The sequence below is a fragment of the Ambystoma mexicanum genome, chromosome 8 (genome assembly GCF_040938575.1).
Source record: "Ambystoma mexicanum isolate Mex_15411 chromosome 8, UKY_AmexF1_1, whole genome shotgun sequence".
Classification (NCBI taxonomy): Eukaryota; Metazoa; Chordata; class Amphibia; order Caudata; family Ambystomatidae; genus Ambystoma; species Ambystoma mexicanum.
The window spans coordinates 27473693-27497952 of record NC_090929.1 but is presented as its reverse complement, the minus strand read 5'-3'; the positions used below and the strand labels follow the sequence as shown (position 1 = coordinate 27497952).

The following is a 24260-nucleotide window of genomic DNA, read 5'->3' as shown; positions in this document are numbered from 1 at the left end:
AGAGGGTCTGTCAGGGGGAGCGGGTCATTGAGCCTCTGGCAGGGGGAGAGGGTCTGGGTCATCAGTGGGTCATTGAGTCTCTGGCAGGGGGAGAGAGTCTGTCAGGGGGAGCGGGTCATTGAGCCTCTGGCAGGGGGAGAGGGTCTGTCAGGGGGAGAGGGTCATTGAGCCTCTGGCAGGGGGAGAGGGTCTGTCAGGGGGAGCGGGTCATTGAGCCTCTGGCAGGGGGAGAGGGTCTGGGTCATCAGTGGGTCATTGAGTCTCTGGCAGGGGGAGAGAGTCTGTCAGGGGGAGAGGGTCATTGAGTCCATGGCTGTGGGGTGTGGGGGGTGGGGAGGGGTCCAGGCTAGGGATCTCTAGGTGGGAGGGGGAGGAGGGGGGGGCACATAATGCCCGTCCACGCCCCCTTCCCTCCCGGAACCTTGCCTCCGGCCACAGTTCCCGGCCGGACCTGCTTCGCAGCCGGAAGCGGTTCCCGTTGCTAGGGCCCATCCCGGAAGTGACGGTGGAGTTTGTTGACAGCGGAGGATCCGTGGACAGACCGGGACGGAGGACCGCCCCCGGCCGGTGAGAGGGGGCGGGGCAAAGGCCGGTAATACCTGGCCCTCCAGGGCCTCCAGGGCCCCCACCCGGAAACAGCTGTGGCACAGGGTGTCACTCCCCAGCTGATTACTGTGGCTGAACTACCGGCCCCTGGCCTGGGAGGACCACCTGAGACAGCGGGGCCTGTACCCTCCCCGCACCCCCAGGACCCCCCACACAATGTCCCCAGGGGAAGCGCCTCACTGTCTCCTTCCCGAGGGGACACCATGGGAACCCACAGTGCCCCCACCCCGAAGCCTCCCCATCTCACCCATCAGTCACCCTGGAGTCCAGGCTAGAATCCCCCACACCCATCAGTTCCCTGCCCCCCCCCCAAATGACATCTCTCCCACCCCACGGCTACCCCATATTCACACCACAGGGGCATCCATGGGAACCCCCCAGTGCTCCCACCCCGAAGCCTCCCCTCCCCACTCATCAGTCACCCTGGAATCTAGACCCCACACCCATCAGTTCCCTGTCCCCCCAAATGACAACTCTCCCACCCCACGGCTACCCCATATTCCCACCACAGGGGCATCCATGTGAACCCCCAGTGCTCCCACCCCGAAGCCTCCCCTCAGTCACCCTGGAATCCAGGATAGAAGCCATCCAAGCTCATCAGTTCCCTGCCCCCCAAAATGACAACTCCCCCAGCCCACGGCTACCCCATAGTGCCCCCACAGGGGCATCCATGGGAACCCCCAGTGCCCCCCACTCCCTCCCCACCTATCAGTCACCCTGGAATCCCCCCACACCCATCAGTTCCCTGCCCCCCAAAATGACAACGGGGTCCCCTCCAATGAACAGCAGGCAGGGAATGGAATCCAGGGCAGAGGGTTAAAGCTGCGTTTAGTTTCACTTTCTGTTCATGGTGTTTCCGGGCTTGGGCGGACTCCTGCCACCTGTTGCCATGTAGAGGGGCTGAGGATAACGTTCGGAATAAATGCTGCATTCCCAAATGTAAGTGCTGTCTGTGCCCGCCCACACCCAAGGAGCCCGTTCGGGCGCCCCTACAGCAGAAGGGCTAGGGCTGTGCCGCAGCTTTCAAGGCGCTTCTTTCCCTTCCCTCTCCAGCTTTACAGCGTCTCGCCAATGCTGGGGATGTGTGGCCATTCGATGCCTCTTCTAGGAATGGGAGTAGTCCGGGGATTGTCCACAGTATCCCTGCGTGGCAGGGGTAGGCCCGATCCCTGCTCTCTTATTTGCCAGCATTTATTTTGCCGTCTTGTGATGTTGCAGCTTCTGGAAGTACACCGGCCCCTGTATATGGGTAGCTTTTCAGCTAGTTAAGGCAGCACTTGAGTTGATAGAGTTTTGATGGAATATAATACATTACAGGCCGTTTTCAAGATGATCCAGGCTGTAACCTTTTCAGAAGGGGAGCAATGTCTCTGTGTTTATTAGTGCTGTCGATAAGTCTGGCAATGGCCTGCTGCACTGTTTCGAGTGGTGCGAGGGCTGTGGCAGGCGTACCCGAGAGGAACACATTGCACCCCTCCACGTGTGATGACCCAGAACACTAATGCTTCAGAGGTTGGAAGAAACATATTTTATTTTGCACAGGAGTCTTGGCTGGAATAGGCTGTTTCTGTACTCTTGACGTTATGAGGTTTGAAGGGTAGTTTGCTGCCAATGATACAACTCAGTGATTTGCACTAGGACATTTTTACTGCTTGAATCTTTCAAGGCATCATGCCAGATAGCCTGACTAGGATGAGTTTTTACTTGGTTGGGTTGACGAGGAGCACAGCCTCGGTTTTGTGTTTTATTTATATATTGTATTGTGAATTGGTGTACACAAGACAAACCTACACAATTACAATACATAACATTGACATTTTTCCTGCCGTTTAAATGCAATTTCATTTAAATATCGTCACCGTAAAATTGAATCCAAATTTAGTTAATTATCTTTAAAAATTCAGAATATAAAACAAATAGCTGCCAGTATCGGAGCAGTCGGAGCACCTGCTAAAATCGGACCCCAGAACACCTGGTCATTAATTCCATTAACTTTGTGAACACATTTAAGCCGTGCATTTCTTCGGTGTAATAACGGGGGACATTCTAAGAGGAGATGTTTCAAGGTCTCGATTTCAAATCCTTAGCTTGTTTGTTTGTTTGTTTGTTTTATTATTTATATTGCACCAGACCCAAAAGTATTAGGGCGCGAAGGTATAAAGAGGGTTAAGCTTTTGTTACATAGTGGACATGAATAATAAGTACAGCTATGGTTACAATGCTGTATGCATGAACAACGGGCAGGAGGGTTAGCATACCCTACATGTTCTATCAGCTCTATTAATCCCAACTCTCTTCAAATGTTGGGTACGGGTACAAATGCAAACACAATTTAATAAAATGTCCCTTCCAGGTTTGATCTGGGAACTTTAAAACATGACCCAGTAAAATACCAGCTCCTCTTTCCTCCACGAACTGGGCGCCAATCATTCTTAGTTCAGCTATTTTATTACGTGTATAAATCTAATCCATTCAAAATAAGGTTTTATTCGCTAGACAGTGAGTTTAAGCTTTGAGTAGGTGCTCGCCATGCAGGACTGAGTAAATGCAACACAGCATAACTACGAGAAATCTTTGACACAACCGACTATTGGGTATAATTGTGTGTCATCTGATAAACTAGTGTTTCTGGGTCGTAGCCCCTTCAGCAATCTCTGCAGAACGCACAGTTAGTACATAGTGTTCTACAAATCTTACTTCCACCACTAAAACGTGTTGTCCAGTAGGTAGAACCCATTTCCTAACACATAATTAAACCAAGTTCTAAGCGCATAGTGTTAATGTGACATATATGTATTTTTGTGTGGCACCAAAACTTGGGGTGTCAAAATTAGCTTCTAATACCAGTTGGTGTCATGCTAACGAGGCTCTTCTGGTCGATAACTTAAATCTCCAGCTTTTTCAATCTCTGAATGTTCCCCAGGGAAACCCCAAGGTTTATAGTGACATTCCATTATGTAATTTTTTCGAAAGTCATAATATCGAGAAAAAAAAGTCAAACAAAAATTTTATTCGAAATGGGGGGGGTTCACCCCCAACCCCTTGTTTTTGTATTTTTTTTTTTGTTTTACCCATTTTCTTTTTATTCCTGGACCCCAAAATAAATATATAATTAAAAAAGAGGGCATTCGACTTTTTTTTTACCCTTTTTGTTTTCGATATTATGACTTTCGACAAAATGTTTTAAATTTTTTTTTTTTTTGACTGCACACCAAACCCCAATTAGTGTTCCCCCTTCCTTGTTACCCCAAAAGGGTCTCTTTCAAACAGTGTTTCTTTCCGGGGGGGGCAAAAGTGTCTCTTTCAAACAATTCTTCGTTCAGGTTGGCAAGTGTCTCTTTCACCCAATTATTCTTTCAGGATGGTAAAAGTATCTCTTTCAAACAATAATTTCTTTAGGATGCCAAAAGGATGTTTGGTATACTCCTTTACCATGTGCTTTGTAAAATAAGTATGTTTCTTTATAAAACTTGAATGGACCTCCTGGTATACTGCCATGCCAGGCCTCCTCTAGAAAACTCTTCAGATCCCATGGTATAGTCCCCGCCAGGTATCTTGCTACTAAATGTTCACTGCCTGATATATTCCCTTTATCAGGACTTCAATATTTTTTAACATAACACAGTTGTATCGTTTCACTGTGTTTATCTTTGCTTGAGGTATGTATGATTTGTTCCAACTTTTCCCACATTGATATCCCGTATATGGGTATTTGTTCAAGTTCTGTTGCTGTGCTTATTTCTTTAACCTTTACTTGCTTAGGATTATACTTGCTACAACTTTCCCAATATTGGCATCCCATATATGGAGACTTGTTAAAGTTCTGCTTTTGCACTTAATTTGTTCGGTATTCAAATATTCATATATGTTTTGTTGGCTTACATGACTGTGGGTACACCTTGGGGTCCCCTATGGCTTTGGGTGGGCTCACTGGTGTTTCGTAGCATTACTGGTCCGTGGTACATCGTATCGATGAAGCTTCCTCTCTGGCACAACGTCCGTTACTCTGAAGACCTTCCTCCGGCTCTCGCCGCAACTTCCAACTCACCCGCCGGCTTCTCTCTGCGATCAGTATCAAAGACCGCTGCCTCTTGGTGTGATGGTATCTCCGGTAGCTCTGTTGCTGCTACTGGTGTTCTGTCGATCCTCGGACGATCCCTGCAGCATCTCTTCTGGTCTTGTGCCACGCCGGTAAGCGGCTCAGATGATTATAAGCTTCTTTCTGGACTTGTCAGCCTTCTCGTTCTTCTCCACTGCGGTCCTGGCATGCCGCTTCTTTCTGCTGCTCTCTCTGCAGTTCGAGTGTGGACAGCATTTTTAAATGTCCTGCGCACTCGTGATCTTCCCAAACCACTAGTCTGCATATTCAGATTGGAGATTTCTTCAATATGCATCAACTCCTCACTCCTCTGCCTCGTCTCAGTATCTGGGCCCATAGGGGAGTTGGAGTTCACATAATGTCTAAGATTTCTACAGTGATATTATTCAGAACTTGCATTTAAGAAAACATTAGAAACAGGAGATATTGTCACCAGGGAGTTAGTGGTGACTCCATCGGATTCATCACCTAAAGGAATGCATTTTTGTTATCCTTGTTTGTAACACCAAATCAGAATACCTCCAATCTGTAAAACTCTTTACTCGCTGCATACATTTAAACTCCACAGTGTCCCCTATAGGAATAGCAGTGTCCTCGAGTGGAGTTTCCCATGGGAACCCGTCAGCTGTTATACAGGAAACCCTCATGGAGTCCCATGTGAAACCATGCAACTTTTCTACTTGCAACTCCCAAATCCTGAAATGTCATGTTCTTACTGTGATGGAACCCTTGTGTACCTTCTTTCTTGCTAGCTCTGCACTGTGATAGTTCTTTCTTTCATGTCAGGAAATGGGAATCTGGGATCGCAGTGTTCTAGCTCCGACTTCAAGTTCCAGCATGCAGCATTTCTCATTTCAATCACTTTAACTAGTTTCTCATACGGCCCTCGGAACTACCTTCCTGGTTTCGGCCAGCAACCTTTCTCCACACAATTGCTTTCTCGAATGTCTTTACTGTGTCTTGAGCCAACTATTAAGATACAGAAGAATTATATCTGAAGAAGATGAATTTGATAAGAAAGCAAATGAACTTACAAAACAATTACTCTCAAGAGGTTACGACCCAATAAAATTACAACAAGACACAGAAAAAGTGAAGAACATCACCAGACAACAAGCTCTACGTCCTTGTGCCAAGGAGGATACCACCGACATAGTGTATGTCACTACCTACTCACAACAAAGTAGACAGATCAAAAAAATAGTCAGACAATTGGGTGAAACTATCTCTAGATCTGAAATTGGTAAATCTTTTTCCAATACTGCCACTTTTTGCTTACAACAAAAATAAGTCAATTCGAGACTGTCTGATCAAATCAGATTTTAATACCAAGAAGCTACAGAGCAATACGTTTAAGGGAACACTTCATGCAACAATTGCAATTGTTGTCACAATGTGATGCAAGGCAACTATATCTACCATCCACATAAAGGCAACAAGATCTCACTGAACCATACCTCTACCTGCGACATACAAAGTGTTATTTATGGCATCAAATGTCCCTGTGGGCTCTATTATGTGGGCCTCGCAGGTAGAAAAGTGAAATGATGGTGCGAACATAAATCCAAAGTGAGGTTGAAACTCACTAAATCCCGTGTAGCACAACACTTCAACGAACAAAATCACACAATTGCCCAAATGCAATTTGTGATTTTAGAACATGTTTAATTACCAAGACGCAGAGGTAATTTACAAAGATTGCTTCAATAAAGAGAAACGTTTATGGATCGATAAACTGGACTCAATGTCCCCACGTGGAATGAATTTGGAATCGGACTTGTATTGTTTTTTGTGACATAAGGCTGTTTTTGTATAAACTACCACCTGTGACAACTTTTAATTGAGACAAGTATAGGCCTCTTTCGTACCGTTGGATTTAACTTATTTGCTTGACACACCTATTTCATTCACCTATTGTATGAACTCCATACTGTTTTGAATGAAGCCTCATGACATAATGGTGATGGAACGCTACACAGGTTCATTTAGAACAACTTGCTAACATCTCAAAATGAGAACTATTTACTCGAATGTAAGAAATTAAAGGTATTTTCGACTCAAATTAATCATCTGTAGCATTGTCCGATTTATATTTCATCTATTTAACTTAGACCGTAGATTTATCTTAGAAATCTTTCGGCCATTTTTCCACCCAAGATGGCTGCTCTTGGAGTTCTCCCCGTAATCAGAGTGACCCTCTAGTCTATATGACACGCACACTTCGCTGAACGTTGCGCAGCAACGGCAGGTGAAACGGGAAACTGTCCGCAATTTTCGAGAGAGACGGGCTGACCGATTCACGTTCATAGATGCAGGTAATTCTCGGTTCTCCGAGTACACGGAGATCTAATAGACACAATACGGCCCGATAGATTTAGAATTGAGCGGAGTAACTGGTTGATTAATACAGAGGTGTCTTTCTCCTCTTTGTTCAACAGATTACGAACACCCGAGGCTAACAGCCTGTTTACCGTATGATACACGGCTTCAGGCTACTGTGCGCGTGAATTGTAAAACAGTTACATGGCCGCTTCTTGGCCATCCATAAGCCATCTCCTTTGAGCCTGAAAGGAACGATCTGAAGGCAGAGACCCCTTTTCTATACACAGTGAAAATCGTACGGAACTAAGCTTACGGTACCGGCTCATTGCCAAAACATTTTTCTACTTTTCGCATTTTAGTATAGTTTAACCCCTAGTTACACCTAAAATTCCGTTGTTTTTACCATAGCCGCTGTGGCATCTTTAAAGATGATGTGTACGAACAGTGGAAACACTCTACGAGTTCTCGGAGGTTAGAATCCTACACCTGCAACCCAGAGAGGTGAGTCAAGAGTTATGTTATCATAACCCACGATCTTTGAGCGGGACCCAGCGCTTTTTATGAGCCCTGGTCCCGTCATAGATCACATTCTACCTATAGGCAAAATGTGAGTTAAGTCTGATTTTACAGTATACTGTGTTCTCTGTTACTTATAGGATTGAATATCCTACACAGTCCATTGCGAATATTGACCATGATCACTGATCACAGCAACAGGTTAGTAAAGTGACTAGCCTATTCTTTTCTTCAGTTAATTAACTTATGAGCTTGATGATTAACTTAATAATACTACTTTATCAATTTTTCAGAAAGAACCAACTGATATCAATAACTGAAGAAGGGTTTTAATAACCCAAACGCATAGTATAGGACAGAAGACACAACAATACTTTCTTGTCCAGATATCGGATCATATTTTGTGTTTTAATAGACTGAAATTTAATGAATTGTTTGTTTTTTGTTCTCCAACGCCAATTGAATGAGATATACAATTGTTAACTGGTTATTATTTGTTTCCTTTTTGATTTAACTGTATATAAACTTGATACAATGAGAATTATGTTACTATGATAGATATGTACTGAATATCACCAACAAGATTCTATGTTGGTAAATGTCTTTCAATAACACTATTTTTTGTTTAAATTATATTGCCTTGAATTATCTTTCCAGAAGTTACAAAGTGTTCATATGAAAGTGTTTAGCAGCTATTAGGCTGCCTTTGTTTGTACCTCGAGTTTTTTCAAGATGGCCATCCCTTTCTCTTCATTATTTGGATCTAGTAGCATAGATCCCAACAGGGAGCACTATTAAGCTGACTTGCATCCATCGATATATATTTTAATGTGTACAATCAACTATTAAACCATTACCTAGGTGTGCACCTCTACAACCAATGTATTCCTTTCCTGTGTTTTGCCACAGATGGGCAGTCTCAGTTCCATTGCCTTTTTCTGGCTCCCCCCGTACAATGGAGTGTGTCTGCAAATTTCTCTCTATCATTGGCTCTCTTTTCTGCTTTGTCTCACTGTCTCCCGGCCTTCTTACTCACATAGACCTCTGAGGCTGGTAATCTTCTGGTCGCTTTGCATGGTCGCAGCGTCTTGCTTTCAACATCTTTCCAGCATCCCGTTCTTCTGCTATCTGGGTATTGTGCTTGTTTTCTTCTTGCTCCGTGTGTGAGATCCGTACACACACCACTATTCAGCCCGCCTTCCCTTCCTGGGCTCTCCATAGCTTGCCCTGCTCCTCCTTCACTACAGCTCTGTTAGAACGCTTTCTCTGACGACCTGTCTTGTCACGGCTCTGGGCAGTGAAGATGGACTCAATATTTCCTGTTGCCTCTCTAGGTTCCAGAGGCTATCGCCCCACAGTAGTCACTTTCCAAAACACTCGGGTGTACACTATAGAAATGCAGTTATTATTGCTATTTCTTTAGTTGTCATGAAGCCATCACAAAGAGTCAAAACACATGGCATAAAATTCAAAATACACAGTACAGCAATCCTATTGTAGCACAGTTTGTAGAGCGCTGTATAGCAGCCAGGTTGGCATCTTGAAGATTTTTTGAGGAGTAAGAAGCATGCAGCCTTAGTGGTATGAGGGGCACCAAGATATATAACAGTCATTAAATCATACAGTTAAGTGAAAATGCATTCAATATGCGGCCTTCTGACATCATGGCAAATATTTGCAGTGGCATTGGCTGTCTGTATTTCCGGTGCCGCTGCCGCCGGTATATCATCTCCTATAGCTATTGCGGATATTTTCTCCTATAGCTGCCGGGGTATCATCACATAATAATGTTCCCGCCTTCTCGTTTCAAGCTATCTCTAGAGGCATGTTGGAGAAAGTTCTTAAGAAAATGCCCCCCCACCACATGGTGGGGGACATCATCCCTTCAAGAATTGTACTGGGACACCGGGGAATCTTTGCTCCTTTTATTTGGTCCACTTTGCAAATTCTACATTTGCAACCAACCATGTGCCAGATTTGCTGAAAAAGGTGATTGTCGCCCCCTGGTTAAAAAAATAAAATAAACAGGGCAAGATCATAAAGTTTTCAGTAATCTAAGACGTCTAACAAATGTGCCTTTCTTGCTGAAAATGATTGACAAATTGACTACACAGCTCCAGGATTATGTGGAAAGCAGGAAGATCCTTCATCCTAGGCAGTCGAGTTTTAGGCCCTTGCACGGCACAGAAAGCGCCCTTTGGATCTACAGGCTGATCTACAGGCTGAAATGCGTAATATCACGGACAAAAGCAAATCGGGGCTGCTGATGTTAGATCCATCAGCAGCCTTCCATCTTGTAGATCATGAGACATTTCTTAGAGGGCTTGTGGACCAGGGAGGGTGCTCTAGTGGAGCAATAGACTGGAGCAGATCCTTTCTCCAAGTTAGGAAATCGAGAATAGTTTGGGGGTAATGCATTCTCCAAGCCTGAGCTAATTAATATGTGTACTGCAAGTGGCTTCCCTCTCCCCGGCACTATTATATTCTGTCGCCCCCTATGCGATCTCTTAGACTCACTAGGTGTGCGATTCAGAAACTATGCCGATGACACTTAGCTCATTATGGAGCTGAGTGGAAATTATGAGAAAGACTTGGTGAACATTGAACAAAGTCCATCCAAAATTGGATGACAGCAAACCGATTTTGCCTTAATGCGGCAAAAACAGAGTTCCTTATCTTTGGATCCACAGAAGCACGCTCCAAACTAGCGATGCAGTATGAAGGATTTACCATAGATGGGCACTATATTAAGACTGTCCAAAGTGAAGACCATGGAGGTGATTTTTGAACCATCTCTCGGTGCTGAAGCCTATGTTAACAGTGCAATCAACCAATCTCAATGTCACCTGAGACTGCTCAGCTTGGTGAAACCGTATGTCTCCCTGGCGCATTGCACGACACTCGTTTGAGCTGTTATAATGCCTAGGCTCGACTATTGTAGTGCGTTACTGGCCGCAGTGCGTAAAGGCTGCATTAAAAAGCTACAGTACGCAAAATTAAAGGCACAGCAAGGCATGATCAGTTTTCTGCCCGTAGGAGGGAGCTGCATTGGCTTCCAGTTGAGGCCCAGAATATGCTTCAAGATGAGTACTATTGTGCATAGATGTTTATATGGACAAGCACCAGAGTACTTAAAAGAACACCTGATACTTGAAAAACGTTCGAGTCACCCGGGAGTCACCCGGTCTAAGGACTCGATGTTACTGGCCCACCCTAGAAGTTAACGAGTTAGAGGCAATGGACGCTCGTTTGAGGTACAAGCAGGGCTGGTCTGGAACAAACTTCCTGCTGAGATGCGCATGGAAGAAAACATGAGCATCTTTAGGAAACGTTTTAAGACGTTACTGTTCATTTAAATTGTAAGCTGATTGTGTTGTCTGTGTCATATATGTTGCACCCTGATGCCTGCGGGCTCCGGCGCATTATAAACCAATAAACATAAACCTAGCTGAGATCTGGTTATCTCTAATAGGAGAGCCTTGTTCTGGTCCTAATTGCGGGGGGATGACATCTTGGTTTTAAGATTTTTCCCATAAGAATATAAAAACAGCATATTGTCCAGCATTTCAATTGAGCTGCTATTGTTGCCATTCATGGCCTCGCTTCCCAACAAGGCTACTTACATGCACCTACCCACCCTCTTTCAGGTTGCTGTCCTCAACATGCCTCGCAGCATAATCGGTGTGAGCTGTGGCAAGGAGGGGACATGAACTAGTGGACACCCTGGCCAGGAAAGCAATTGAGTAGAAATAGGAAGAGAGCTTCTATTGTGAATGGCGTGCCAGAATGAGTGCCGCAGATGCCACTTGCTGCATTGCGCACGCTCCGTTTAAATCACTCTTATTGAACTTCATCTCATTTACTACTGTTTTCCGTTTCTTGCCCTATTTTCTCATCTCTAGACCCTGTTTTGGTGGTTTGGTTGCACCTCCTTTGCCTGTTTTCAACATCAACAATCTTCATTTGAAGTGTCTTTGTATGAGTTTCCATTTTTATATCTTGCATAATCCTGACTCCATTGTGCACATTCCGAGCCATTGCAATCTGCATTTTACTGTCCCTCGTTCCCATGGCTGTCTCCCCAGTCAGCATTGTGGTAGCTATCGACCGGTAGTGAACTATCGACCGATCGCCCTCCTGGACATTGAGGGCAAGTTGTTTATGAGAGTCCTTCTGGGCGAACTAGAGATTTGGGTGAAAAAGGCAAAAATTCTTTCGAAGTACCAAACAGGGTTTAGGAAGGGGCTGTCTGCTGCTTTAAATGGAGTGGCATTAAACATCTTGAGTAAAAACGCAGGGAGTAAGGGAGAGCAACAACTCTTTGGGGCCTGGCTTGATTTTTCAAAAGCGTTCGATCAAGTTGATAGCTTCAACCATAGACGATTTCTAAGAGCTTGGGGCACCCCGGAAGGTATCCTGGCAATGTTGGTCGAGTTCCATAGGGATAGTGCAGTCAGAGTTTGCCTGGATGAGGAGGGGTACCTATCTGAGGCCATCAGGTTGGAGAGAGGGGTTCGGCAGTGCTGTGTGGGTGCACCCCTCTTTAATTTGTATTTGGCGGATGTGGGGGACGTCCTGAAATCATCTGCGTTGGTCAGTCCAGTGATTAATGGATCCGGGATTCGCTGGCTGGCTTACGCTGATGATGTGGTCCTGCTGGACAATACAGCAGTGGGGCTGCAACACCTTTTGAACAGATTGGACTGTTATGCTAAGGAGAAGGGACTCGCACTCAATCCTAAAAAATCTAGGATATTGCTCTTCAGACCCAGGAACAAAAGCGTCATTTATCCCCATTGGGAGATGGGAGGTTAGCATATCACAAGGGTCGAAGACCTGGTTTATCTGGGCTACAAAGTTTATGCCTCCCCGGCAATATGTAAGGTGGAGCAGGATGTGCACAATAAGATCGTGCAGTTCATCCCCCAGATGAAAAAAGTATTGTAGCTTTTCAATCTTATTAAATATTACAAAGCAAAGGTTATCCCGGTCATATTGTATGGGTTGGAGGTGAAGCCCCTCTTGTGGAATGGAGATTGGCAAAGATGGGAGGGTCTCATCTGGAAGAATGCTCTCGTTCTTCCCTTGAGTCTCCCTATGTCATGTCGCAGATTTGAATTAGGCTTGCGGTCATTCAAAGCTGACCTCTCTTTATCGGCTTATCATTACGGCACAGGTGGGGACGTTATATGCAGACATCGGAGCCCATCTGGAAAACACTACCAAAATGCTAACAAATCTGGGAGTTTGGGTAAAGGATGGGCTATTTAAAGCAGAGTTGGACCTCCAAACACTAATCCAGTGAAGGCACAAAAGGCCTGGGAGGAAATGGACTGGATAGTCACAACAGACAATATGCGTGCCATGACCTGTACACACTTATTTTTTAAAGCTGGCAAAAAGCTAGGATATATTGCAAAATACCTGGTGAAGTTTCCCGATTGGCAAATCAAGAAACATTTTCTTAGAATACGTTTAAATGTGGTTCACACTGGGGAGGTCCTTGCCAAAAGGGGATTTGGAGATTCTACCACCATCTTTGCAATGTGTGCAAAAATCCAGAAGATCAATCCCTTAGGCATCTGCTAATGAACTGTGAGGGTACCTGGCCTGTAAGGTGCCTGCTATTTGCCAGATTTGGAGTCGGTTCAGAGAGTTTCCTGCCGGACATGTTCTGGGATAGATTGATCTCAGGGACGCACAATAGCAGTGGTGCATGTGTTGGAAAGAAGCAATATTGTGTTCTAAAATGCCATCTTCGATCTGAGACTTAGTGGGGACAGACAGGTTCTTCCGTGCTCTTCTAACTGATTGAAAGAGTTGCTCCACTGGTGTTGGTTTTTAAGGTTGGGGGTGGGACACTCAACAGCCTTTCGATGTGGTCCAATGGTTATTAGTTAGTATGCTCCACCTTCTACTCCTTTATTTATTTATTTATTTATTATTTTTAATTGGATATTAGAGTTTTAAGGCATATGTTTTTGAATTTTATATGGAATGTATGTTTTATCATGGTCTAATATGAGTATATTTGGGAACTGTTTTATTTAAATTGTGATGGTTATATGTTTTTTGTAAAAGGTTTTTCGTTAACCAAATACAGTAATAAAAAATGTGTAACTATGCAAAACCCTGTGGATTGCCGGCCAGCCTCACCCTTCGAGAGCCTTTTTCAGTGCTCTCTCGAGCTTGCTCTTTAGGGGACGCTAGATTCCAGATCCTTGCTTGTAGAGGGGTGCCAGATATTTTCCAAGTCATACAGTGAATCCAACACCTCCTGAAGGGTAACCAAGCGCGTCGTTCTACTGCTCCACTCCCCCAGGGGCACTTTATTGCAGTAGTTTCTGCGTTTACACTCGCGAAACATAAAGAGAAGTTATCCTCCCAGCCTAAACTCTGTGGGCGGCAAATCCAAATGTCGCTGTCTCCATACTGCTGGTCATGAGGTCGCCCCACTGCCTACTCCTCGCTCCTGTATTGTTAGAATTGGAGGTGTGCTGAATATTATATTTAATATTTTGCCAAATAGCGAATATTTTCTCAAGTATTCAGTCGAAGCCGAATAGTTTTTATTTAATCAATCCTGTTTTAAACTTGAAAACCACACATTTAAATGTGCTCCATCATTAATTTATCCACAGTTCAATCAACATTGCATCCTTATTTGGTGTACCCAAGCCAGAAAAGAACAGATTAACAAAAAAGGTCAGACAGGATGTATGGAAGGATGTTGTTTATTCAAAAAAGTGCCACTAAAAAGTGGCGTGCATCAGAAATGCGGATGTGCTAGGTTGCAATGAACAAAATTGATATTGCAATTTGCAAATGCCATTGCGCACACTGCAGTCTCTTGCATGGAAGGTGAGTTCTGAATCTTCCTTTTAGCTCATGTAGAACAGAAGTCAAAGGTATATGTGTGTGAGGTGCCTGGACTCAATCCGCCAACTATCTTCCCTCCGCCCCACAGAGTGATAATGATGTATTGTTTGTATAGCACTTTCTCCGAAGTGATGTACTTGGAACATAGTTGCATACAATTTTCACCCAACCGAATTTGGTACTGCTTTATTGACCCTGGAAGCATAAAAGTCTCAGTTGGCGGTGCCGGGAGTTGAACCTGCAAACTGCATATCGCACACAGATCGCAGTAATGAGTGCTTAACCCGCTGAGCTATCTGAGTGGCTGTATTCCCAGCGAGGTAGATGATGCTCCTAGGTAGATAGGATTGCAGCACGGTTAGCTACACTGGGAAAACCCTGACGTGTGACGTAGAAGGCCTAAATTCCACCAACTCTATCTGTGCCCACCTCCCTCCCACCACACTGGAGGCTGCAGCCCAGCGCTGCACAATAACAGCACGCAGAAAGACCTTTGCTGCTAGGGAACACTGGGCTGTCCTCTTATTCCAGAGGTGACCCAAAAAGTATGGATTGGGAAATCCTGCACTGTCTGACATGAACAGACCCTTCCCAAGCCCTGTGCCCTAGAAGAGGCAGCCCACCTGTTGGGAAGTCTTCTGATTTCCAAACCTCTTCCTTCTACCCATTTCACTAACCGAACACAGCTCTAGGACTATGACCGATAGAAACCGTGTTCACTCACCGATCTCTCCATACACCCTCTGGCAGACTTGCTCACAAGGACGTGGAGAGGTTTCATTATGTCCAACATATTTATGACTTTAGACCCACTGGTCTCATACTACCTGTTTTGAATTCTGAAAGATTTTCCATATGCATTTGCTGTTGGAGCAAGCAATGCTCGCCTGATGCTAATGCTCGCACCCCTTCTATCCAATACACAAACATATGCGCCTCAGTCTGATATATAATAAGGAATGCCGCAAACGTCAACTTTCACGCTTTTGCGATCTTTACTCCATATTTGCATCAGTCGATTCATTGCATTCAGATAAGAAGACACAAGTATTCTGCAGGAGTAAAATTGCTAAAGCCAAATAGCTTTTTTTTCAGCCTGAATTTGGTCAAATACCTACCGTAAGCCGAAGTTCGGTATGCCCCAGGCATAATGGCCACTGTTTGGGCTCTCGGAAGCAGACTCTGATCTTCATTGTCAACAGGTGTTCTTCTTTCTTCCCTTCACGGGATATACCATCAATTGCGCCTCACTTTATTTATTTTGCAGTTTGCATAGCGCACCATACCCAAAGGCATTTGGGCGCTGTTCTTAGTAAAAAAGCATAAATGTTACATAGTTGCGTGTATACATAAACAGTGACCTACATTTACAAGATACTTGCTTAAAACGTCATCTTAAATTGCATTGGTCCTACTTGAAAATACAGTGCTGTAATGAATCCTGATTGTGACTATTTTAGTAGTTCCTATGAGAGAAGCTGGGTTTTCAACTGGTTTCGGAAGGTCCAGAAGGAATCTTCTGACCTTAGTGTGGCTGGTAAAGTATTCCAATGTCTGGTCGCCATCACTGGGAAGCTACTGCCTCCAACTTTTTGCAATTTAAATCGCGGGGTAGAGAGCAGGTGCATGTATGCTGAACGCGTAGGCCTGTTGGATTGAAAGGTAGTGACTTTATCTGCCAGGTATTTAGGGGCTAACTTAATGTAAACATTTATGCGTCAAGGTTTAGTTTAGTTTAGTTTTATTATTTATAGAGCGTACCTAACCCTGAGGTATCTGGGCGCTTGACATAGGGAATTGTTACAGGCACATACAAATAGCCTAGTTAATTGTTACTGTCACATGCACATATAGGACCAAAGGACACATGGCTTGTTGACGTGGGTTACAAATTGAGTAACGTGCCATCAAAATAAGACGGAAAGCATACAATATACAGAAGTGCTGAAGTAGCTGAAGGTTGGGACACAGCTGCCCTTGGACCAGGGATGCGACCTAGGGGTATATTTTAGTGTTGTTTGCCGAGGAGCCAGTCTTTTACTTTGAATCTGAAATTCCAGAAAGATGATCCAGCCCTGATGACTGGGGGGAGAGGATTCCAGCACTTCGCTGCAAGCACAGGGAAGCTGAGTCCACCTGCGGTTTGATTCCTAGAGAATTCGTCTGCTATATATTTGGGGGCAGATTTTGACAAGCATTTGTGTGTAATAACTAACGTACGCAGAGAGATTCTGTCGTGCACTGTGAGCCAGTGTGTCTCGTCTGATGGCGGAGATGTGGTTGGAGCGTGGGCTATTTAAGGGTGATCTGAGTGCAGTATTCTGGAGAACTTGTAGTCTGTTCAGGTTATGTTCAGAAGAGCCTAGAAATAGGGTGTTGCAATAGTCCAGCTTGGATAAAATCAATGCCCTGGCTAGCGTGAGGCAACTGCTGGTAGATAAGTAGGGTTTGCAGGCATTAATCAATTTATTAGTTTAGGCTGCAGATGAGTTCGTAGCATTGACTTGTTTTTTGAGGGAGAGAGTGGAATCTAGATAGATGCCTAAGGTTTTGACTTCATTGAAAACTTTAATGATATTCCCGTCAATATTGAATGCCTTTATAGCGTGGGTTTAGTCTGTTTAGACAAGCTTGGGATCCGATAATCAGATGCTCTGTCTTATCGTCATTAAGACAGAGGCTTTGGGCAGCCATCCATGCCTGGATTTCGAGGTAGATGTCATTTAGTAGTTTGGATTCCTTATTGTAGCAACCAGTGAGCGTGATGAGGACCTGGGTGTCATCTGCATAATTCGTGTAGGTGACACCCCGATTGTCAAGACGATCAAAGAGGAGCTTTGTAAAAATGTTGTAGAGCGTGGGTGAAATGCAGGAGCCCTGAGGAACTCCCCAGTAAATGGGGATTGGGTTTGCTGATGCTGTGGGTGCGAAGACCCTCGTGGTTCTGTTCTAAAGAAAAGATCGGAGAGAATGCAGCAGCTGTAGTTAATGTTTTGTCAGGATCTGATGGTCAACGAGATCAAATGCTGCAGAGAGGTCCAATAGGAGAAGGATGGGCAGTTTGCCTTTGTCTTTATTTTCATCCATTTGGATTTTTAGGTTCAAAAGGGCCGTTTCAGTGCCATGCCTGGGTCTGAACCCAGATTGACGCAAGCCTAGAAGGTTGTTGTCCTCCATTTGTTTTTGGATTTGTAGATAGGCCGCTCTATCTAGAATTTTTAGGAGGAAAGGGAATGTTATCAGTCTGTAATTAGTGGGTATTTTGGGGTCTAGATTAGGTTTTTTGAGGAGAGGCATAACCCACACCCCTTTAAGATTGTTGGGGACTGAATTTGTTTTGAAGGAAGAGTTGATCAAGGCGGCAATGAATGGAGCTAGGTCTTTTGCTCCTTCCTTAATAACTGATGCAGGGCAAATACCTCCCTGGCACTTTGAGGGTTTTAGGCCGGCTATGATGTTTTCCACTTCTTTAGGGGAAACCGGGATGAAGTAGAAGGGATGACTCGGTGGGGCTTGCTGGTCGGGAAAAGTGCTGAGAATGGAACTTGCGGCTAGGCTGATCTTTCTTTAGTTTAGATTTTTTTGTTTGTAGTAATGCTATTTTGTCTGATAGGGATTTTTTGGATGTTGGCGCACCAGGCCGCATCTTTGGTGCAGGCTTCTGTCAGTGGTGCAGGGGACTCCAATTCCCTTAGTTTTGCAAAGATCTCTTTCGTGCAGGATTTTGCATTTTGAATTCTGACATTAAAGATCTCTTTTTTAGTATTGTAGATGGTTGTTGTATAGGTAGACGCAGCAGCGGTGATTGTTTCCTTTTTAAGGGTTGAGGGTGTTTTTCTCTAGATGGCTTTAGCGGTTCTTTTGGCGTTGTGGAGGGTTTTTAGTTTAGCTGTGAACCATTATTTAGATGAGCTGTGGGTTTAGCCTTTCTTAATTTAACAGGGGCAATATTGTTTAAGGCTTGTTCTAGTGTACCGTTGTACAGGTCGACCAATGTCGACGGGTCCACATCGTGTTTTTTTTGGAAGTTGATGATAGGGAGGAGTAGTGGTAGTAGGTTATCAGATGTAATATTCCGGTTGTTTCTGGCAAAGGTTTGTGGGGCTATGGCGGTACCATTATTGAGGAGGTGCTCTATTGAATAGTAAAGGAGATGCAGTGGTGGTCTGACCAAGCCCAGGGTTCATTTTTGAGGATTGTAGTGGTGCAAGCAAGGTCTGCCAGCCATCCAGTGTTCTACCCTTGTTGTTGGTAAGCTCGTTCATGCGATTTTGGAAGCCAAGCTGAGTGATGGCGTTTTGGAGGTGGCGCTGGTGTCATTACGGTCATGAAGGCATAAGTTAAGGTCACCGAGTAAAATAATGAGAGCCAGGTTTAGTGTTTTGGGTCAGAAGGGAAGTGATGTCCTTGAAGAATGAGATGGGGCCAAGGGAATGAAGCAGAATGGTACGGGTAGCTGATAGAGGGAGTTTAACCAACAGGAGTTCAGCTGAAGGGAAGCTCGCAGTAGGTAATGCTCTGAGGCTGAGGTGCTTTTTGGCTATGAAAGCCATGCCACCGCCTTTGCCGGTACTTATGTCTGCTCGGAAGATCATGTAATCTTCTGGGAGGGCTGAAGACAAGGCTGGACCTGCCGCAGGGTGTAGCCAGGTTTCAGTAATGGCAAGGAAGTCTAGTTGGTTGGTAGCGATGAGGTCAGCGATGCCGAGGGCATGAGCTAACATTGAGTGCTCCTTTTAATTGCTGGTGTGACTAGGGCTGGGGCTCTGAGTAGCGGTATTGCGGTCGCCATTGGACAGGAGCTTTTGATGGAATCCGTGGATATGATGGGTTGAGATGACAGATGTGTGTTGGAGGGGTTGATGCAGGTTGACGGATCATGAGACTTGGTGGTAAGCTTGAAGCCAAGGAAGCGTGAGCCCAGTCGTGCATTCCTAGAACTTAATGGATATGGGATCAGCGGCATAGGTGGCAAGGCGAAGAGGCGGAGCCATTTAGTGGGGCTGATGGGGTAATGGTCATTGTTGGCTGGGGCTTGGTTCAGGTCAGGGCGAGGTACGTGTGGCTGTAGGGGGGGTAGAAACTTGGTTGGTGTTATCGTGTGGAACAGTGGTAGAATGGTGGCCATAGTGAGCGTTACTCTCCGTAGAGTGGCCATGTGGTCTGGGGCTGACTGCTGTGCACAGTATGAAGTGTGGTGCAATACCAGGTTCACCAGCCGCTGAAAGTGGAGTCTAGTGGACTAATAGTGTCGCACTTATAAGATGCAGTTGTGAGCTAGTTCGCAGTAGGTTGAATGCAGTACACAATAGGTTAAATGCGGTATGATGAGGTGTAATACTAAATTCGCTTTAGGTTGAGGTACAATACTAAATTCACTTTGGGTTGGGGTACATTGCTGAATTTGCTTAGGCTGAGGTACAATACTAAATTCACATTGGGCTGGGGTGCAATGCTAAATTCACATTGGGCTGGGGTGCAATGCTAAATTCACATTGGGCTGGCTGGGGGGCAATGCTAAATTCACATTGGGCTGGGGTGCAATACTAAATTCACATTGGGCTGGGGTGCAATGCTAAATTCACATTGGGCTGGGGTGCAATGCTAAATTCACATTGGGCTGGCTGGGGGGCAATGCTAAATTCACATTGGGCTGGGGTGCAATGCTAAATTCACATTGGGCTGGGGTGCAATGCTAAATTCACATTGGGCTGGCTGGGGTGCAATGCTAAATTCACATTGGGCTGGGGTGCAATGCTAAATTCACATTGGGCTGGGGTGCAATGCTAAATTTGCTTTGGACTAAAATGCGGAGCAAGGTAGGCTAAATGCATGCACCTAAGAAATGCAGTTGAGAGCTGGCTGATAGTAGATTAAAGGCAGTAAACAATAGGTTAAGAGCAGTATGCTGAGGTACAGAGCTCAATTCACATTGGGCTAAGGAACAATGTATGCATGCACAGTGCATTAGCAATGCAGTGGAACAGAGTTTGGCAAACATTAAGTGGACTAATTGTGGTATACCCCAGTGCCTGCGCAGCGCAGCAAGTGGGGGGCGTAGGCAGTAAATGGTATGCATTATAGTAAAGACAGACTAAGGCAAGTTATGGACAAGAGTAGTTTTTCAGGATAGCGTTTATATACGTTTGGTTAATGTTAATCCTGGTAGTCAAGCATGCAGCAGTAGGGCTCACGCAGGAGAAATAGGACTGACTGCTCCAGTTAACAGAGGCAGTAGCACAACAGGATGGGCCCTTGGAAAGAGCTCGCTGTAACTGTAGATACGTGGCAATAGTCGAGGGGGGGCTCTGCGTGGCTGTGGGGTGAGAAGGTGATCTTGAGCAGCACTAGGGGTGGAGCCAACAAGCAGAGAGAGATTCACGGTCTCAGACAAAATGGTTAGTGGGGGTGTAGGGGCTCGGTGAGCAGGCGATTGAAGATACAGAAGGTGCTAATGGTACATACAGTTCACGGGCAGAGTGTCGGGCCGACGGCACGAACGGCCTGGACAGGCACAGACAGGCCCTTTGGGAGCAGCGCCGGCTTCCGCCGAAACAGATTGGCTAATGAAGATTCAGGATACCCAATCGGGTTATCCTTGTTTTGGGGGCTCGGTGGCCTAAGAGGGTTGCCTGGCGAATAAGGCACCATCTTAGAATCTTGGTCGTCAGCTGGTCCTAATGAAAGAAACGCGGTGCCGGCTAAGTGTATCGCCTTGCAGCGTATGGAGGAGCGTTCTAGTAACGCGTACTCCATGGATGATGAGGTTGATCCCGTCAGTGATCCCACGAGGCAGGAGATTGTTGGTTGTCGGATGCGGGTCACGGCGGGAGAGGGCTCCTGCCCTCTCGTCTTCATAGGTAAGATTTTGTAAGGCAAGGGTTTTGAATAGGACACACTCCTGAATAGGTAGCCAATGGGAGTTCTTCTTGTCGGGGAGATGTGCATGTTTTTTGGGATGTTTCGAGCTGCTCTATGGGTGTTATTTTGGATAACCTGTAGTTTTCTAATATTGTGGTTCTTGGTACGGGCGTAAAGGACATTACAGTTGTCTAGTCTTAACAAAATGAGGGCTCTGGCTAGTGTGATGCAACTGTCGGGTGACAGGAAGGGTCTGCTAGCATTGATGAACTTGGATGTGTAACCTGCTACTGATGCTGTGGCATTGACTTGTTTGGTTAATGTTCAGACTGAGTCCAGATGAAAGCCCAGAGTTTTTACTTCCTTAGACACCTTGATGGTGATGCCATCTTATGTTGAAGGCCTTAAAAGAGTTGTTAAGTTTGTTCAATCGTTGTGATCCTATGAGGAGGAGTTCCTTTTTTTTTCGTGCATAATCCGTGGTGGGCCATGCAAGTCTGGGTCATTTGATGGATTACGTTGAGTGATTCAGTGTCATGATCGCCCGTGATGGCGATGAGGACTTGAGGTAAAATGATTCAAAGTAGGAGCGATCGGCAATCGCTTTAGCAAATCCAATGTTTATGTTGCCACAATGTTTATTATCTCCCTAATGCGGGCCCCATCTGCTGTCTCACAGTGAGATTCACGAGATACGGAATCCACTCACGTTACAAAACAAAAACGGCAAACAGGTCATTGTCCTCTCACATGTTGCACACAGTCACTAGAGTGTTTAAGTTAAGCATTAGTTTTAATTCAATCCGAGGGCAACACAGATATGCGTCGCAACAGCCCTGGGTGCACTGCATGACAAATATAACAGATTAGCAAGTAAACACTGATATATCTTGATAAATGTGGTAACTAAAGGGTCAACACGATCACAACATTGAATGCATTTTTTAATTTTATACACGCAAATGGAACTGGGCAATAAAGAGATTGAGGATTTAAAGGTGTTGCCACAAATCGGTATTAAGAATCACCAAGATCAAATGAATTTATGATATTTGCTTCTTTATGTCTTTTCTTATCTGTTAAATGTTCGTCTGTATTTGTGGGCACCCTGTATATTACAAATGGACCAAATGCGTCATATCAATGTTTTATGTCAAAATATGACTTTGTATTATGATTTCGACATGCTGTAATCTATGAATTATATCAATATTTCTGAGGCTTGTGGAATCTGCTTAGATCACATGCTGTGCATAGGCCGACATCTAGTGGAAGCTGCGGAGTATTACAGTTTGTTTTTCGAAACTCGAAAATGGGCGTCGACACAGGGTGTGCCAGTAATACTATCCCTAGTGTGATGTCCACTGTACCCAAGATCCCTCACGCGTCTAGGATCCTCAGATTGTTTTTTTCCGCCATACTGGTCGGAAGCATTTGGCGGAGTCCCCTGGCGTTAGCCATACTTTTGCTAAAAATTTAAAAATAATAATCTATTGACATCCTTCCCCACCCCAACGTCGAACTTCGACACTCGACGCCGGCTGGAGAAGAAATCGACCGTCGGCTGCTGCAGGACGGATTTGGGCCTCGGAAGGCCTCTGGCCTCGGCCCGGGCCTTGGAAGGCCTCTGGCCTCGGCCCTGCAAGTAGGGAGAGTGGGGGGTGGTACATACTCTACGCTCTTGGTATATAGGTACACCTTATACATTTCCTACACTTAACCGCCCGCTGCCTCAAGGTGCGTATGGAGGGTACCCCTTTTCAATTCTTCCCCAAGTGCAATCGCAAATACCCTTGGGTCGACAGGCACGCCACGTGCAATCTCTGCTTGCCGAGGGACCACCCCGAAGCGAACTGCAGAGCGTGTAGTAGGTTTAAACCTAAGACACTTAGGACCGCTCTTGGTATATAGGTACACCTTATACATTTCCTACACTTAACCGCCCGCTGCCTCAAGGTGCGTATGGAGGGTACCCCTTTTCAATTCTTCCCCAAGTGCAATCGCAAATACCCTTGGGTCGACAGGCACGCCACGTGCAATCTCTGCTTGCCGAGGGACCACCCCGAAGCGAACTGCAGAGCGTGTAGTAGGTTTAAACCTAAGACACTTAGGACCGTTCGACGAAGCGTTGGGCCCACCACGCCAGGCAGGCGGCCATGGCAGCGAAGGGCGCCTTCAGTGACGGTAGGGACGGCGAGGGCATTACGGCGTCGAAAGACAGCCGAGCGCAGGTCCCCGACCTCGGAAGGTCGTCCGGCAGGGCGGCTATGGGGAAGACCCCCGGCGACACAAGCGCTTCACATACTACACACACTAAACACACTAAGTCCAACCGAGACTCGACGACGTCGAGTTCGCGGAAAGAGGCACAGACAGAACGGTCTGATTCGGTGTCCTCTGGGCGCTCTCGATCAAGATCGCCGCATGACTCAAGGCAATCATCCACTCTTGCCAAGAGTGCCTCGCTCCCTAGGCTAACAGAAGTTCGATCGTCGGAAGACGAAGACGACTTCCACCCCCAGGCCGCGCTCCAGGAGTCGGAGCCCGCAGTTAAAACCAACGAGGCCCCACGCTCGAAGGACAGGGGCACCACCCCCGATCCTCGACGCCAGGTGTCGAAAAACTCCGGAGCTCTAAAGGACAGGGAAATTTTTTTTCCACTCACGGGGAGGGGGGAAAACAGCAGAAGAAACAACCTTTGCACTCTTCCACACCTGTGAAACACACCACTCCCCCTAAACAGACAGACAAAACCAGGTCTGCTGATATGTCTAAAACCAGCAAAGCTACTCAAGATAAATCCCATAGACTTGCTGAGAGAGTCATTCCCAGTTCCAAAAAATTGTCCAGTGAAGACATAGAAAGGGTCATGTCAAGAATGTCTTCTTTGGCAGATTTTTATGATAAAAATCCAGAACATTTCCTCTTGTATGATCCACAGTGGGCGACACCCTCAGGCTCTACTGATCCTATCCCC

General features: G+C 45.6%; 1 protein-coding gene across 4 annotated transcripts in view; it reads left to right on the top strand.

The window, feature by feature from the left end:
- Window positions 1-348: 348 nt before the first annotated feature.
- ZER1 (zyg-11 related cell cycle regulator) overlaps window positions 349-24260 on the top strand; it is a 423267-nt gene continuing 399355 nt past the window's right edge. The window contains exon 1 of one of the 4 annotated variants that reach the window (XM_069609184.1): window positions 349-567. The gene's annotated coding sequence lies outside the window, so the exon portion shown is untranslated. Of the gene's footprint in view, window positions 568-1420; window positions 1546-24260 lie in introns of those variants that run through there. The other 3 variants (XM_069609186.1, XM_069609185.1, XM_069609187.1) reach the window with 3 other exon arrangements.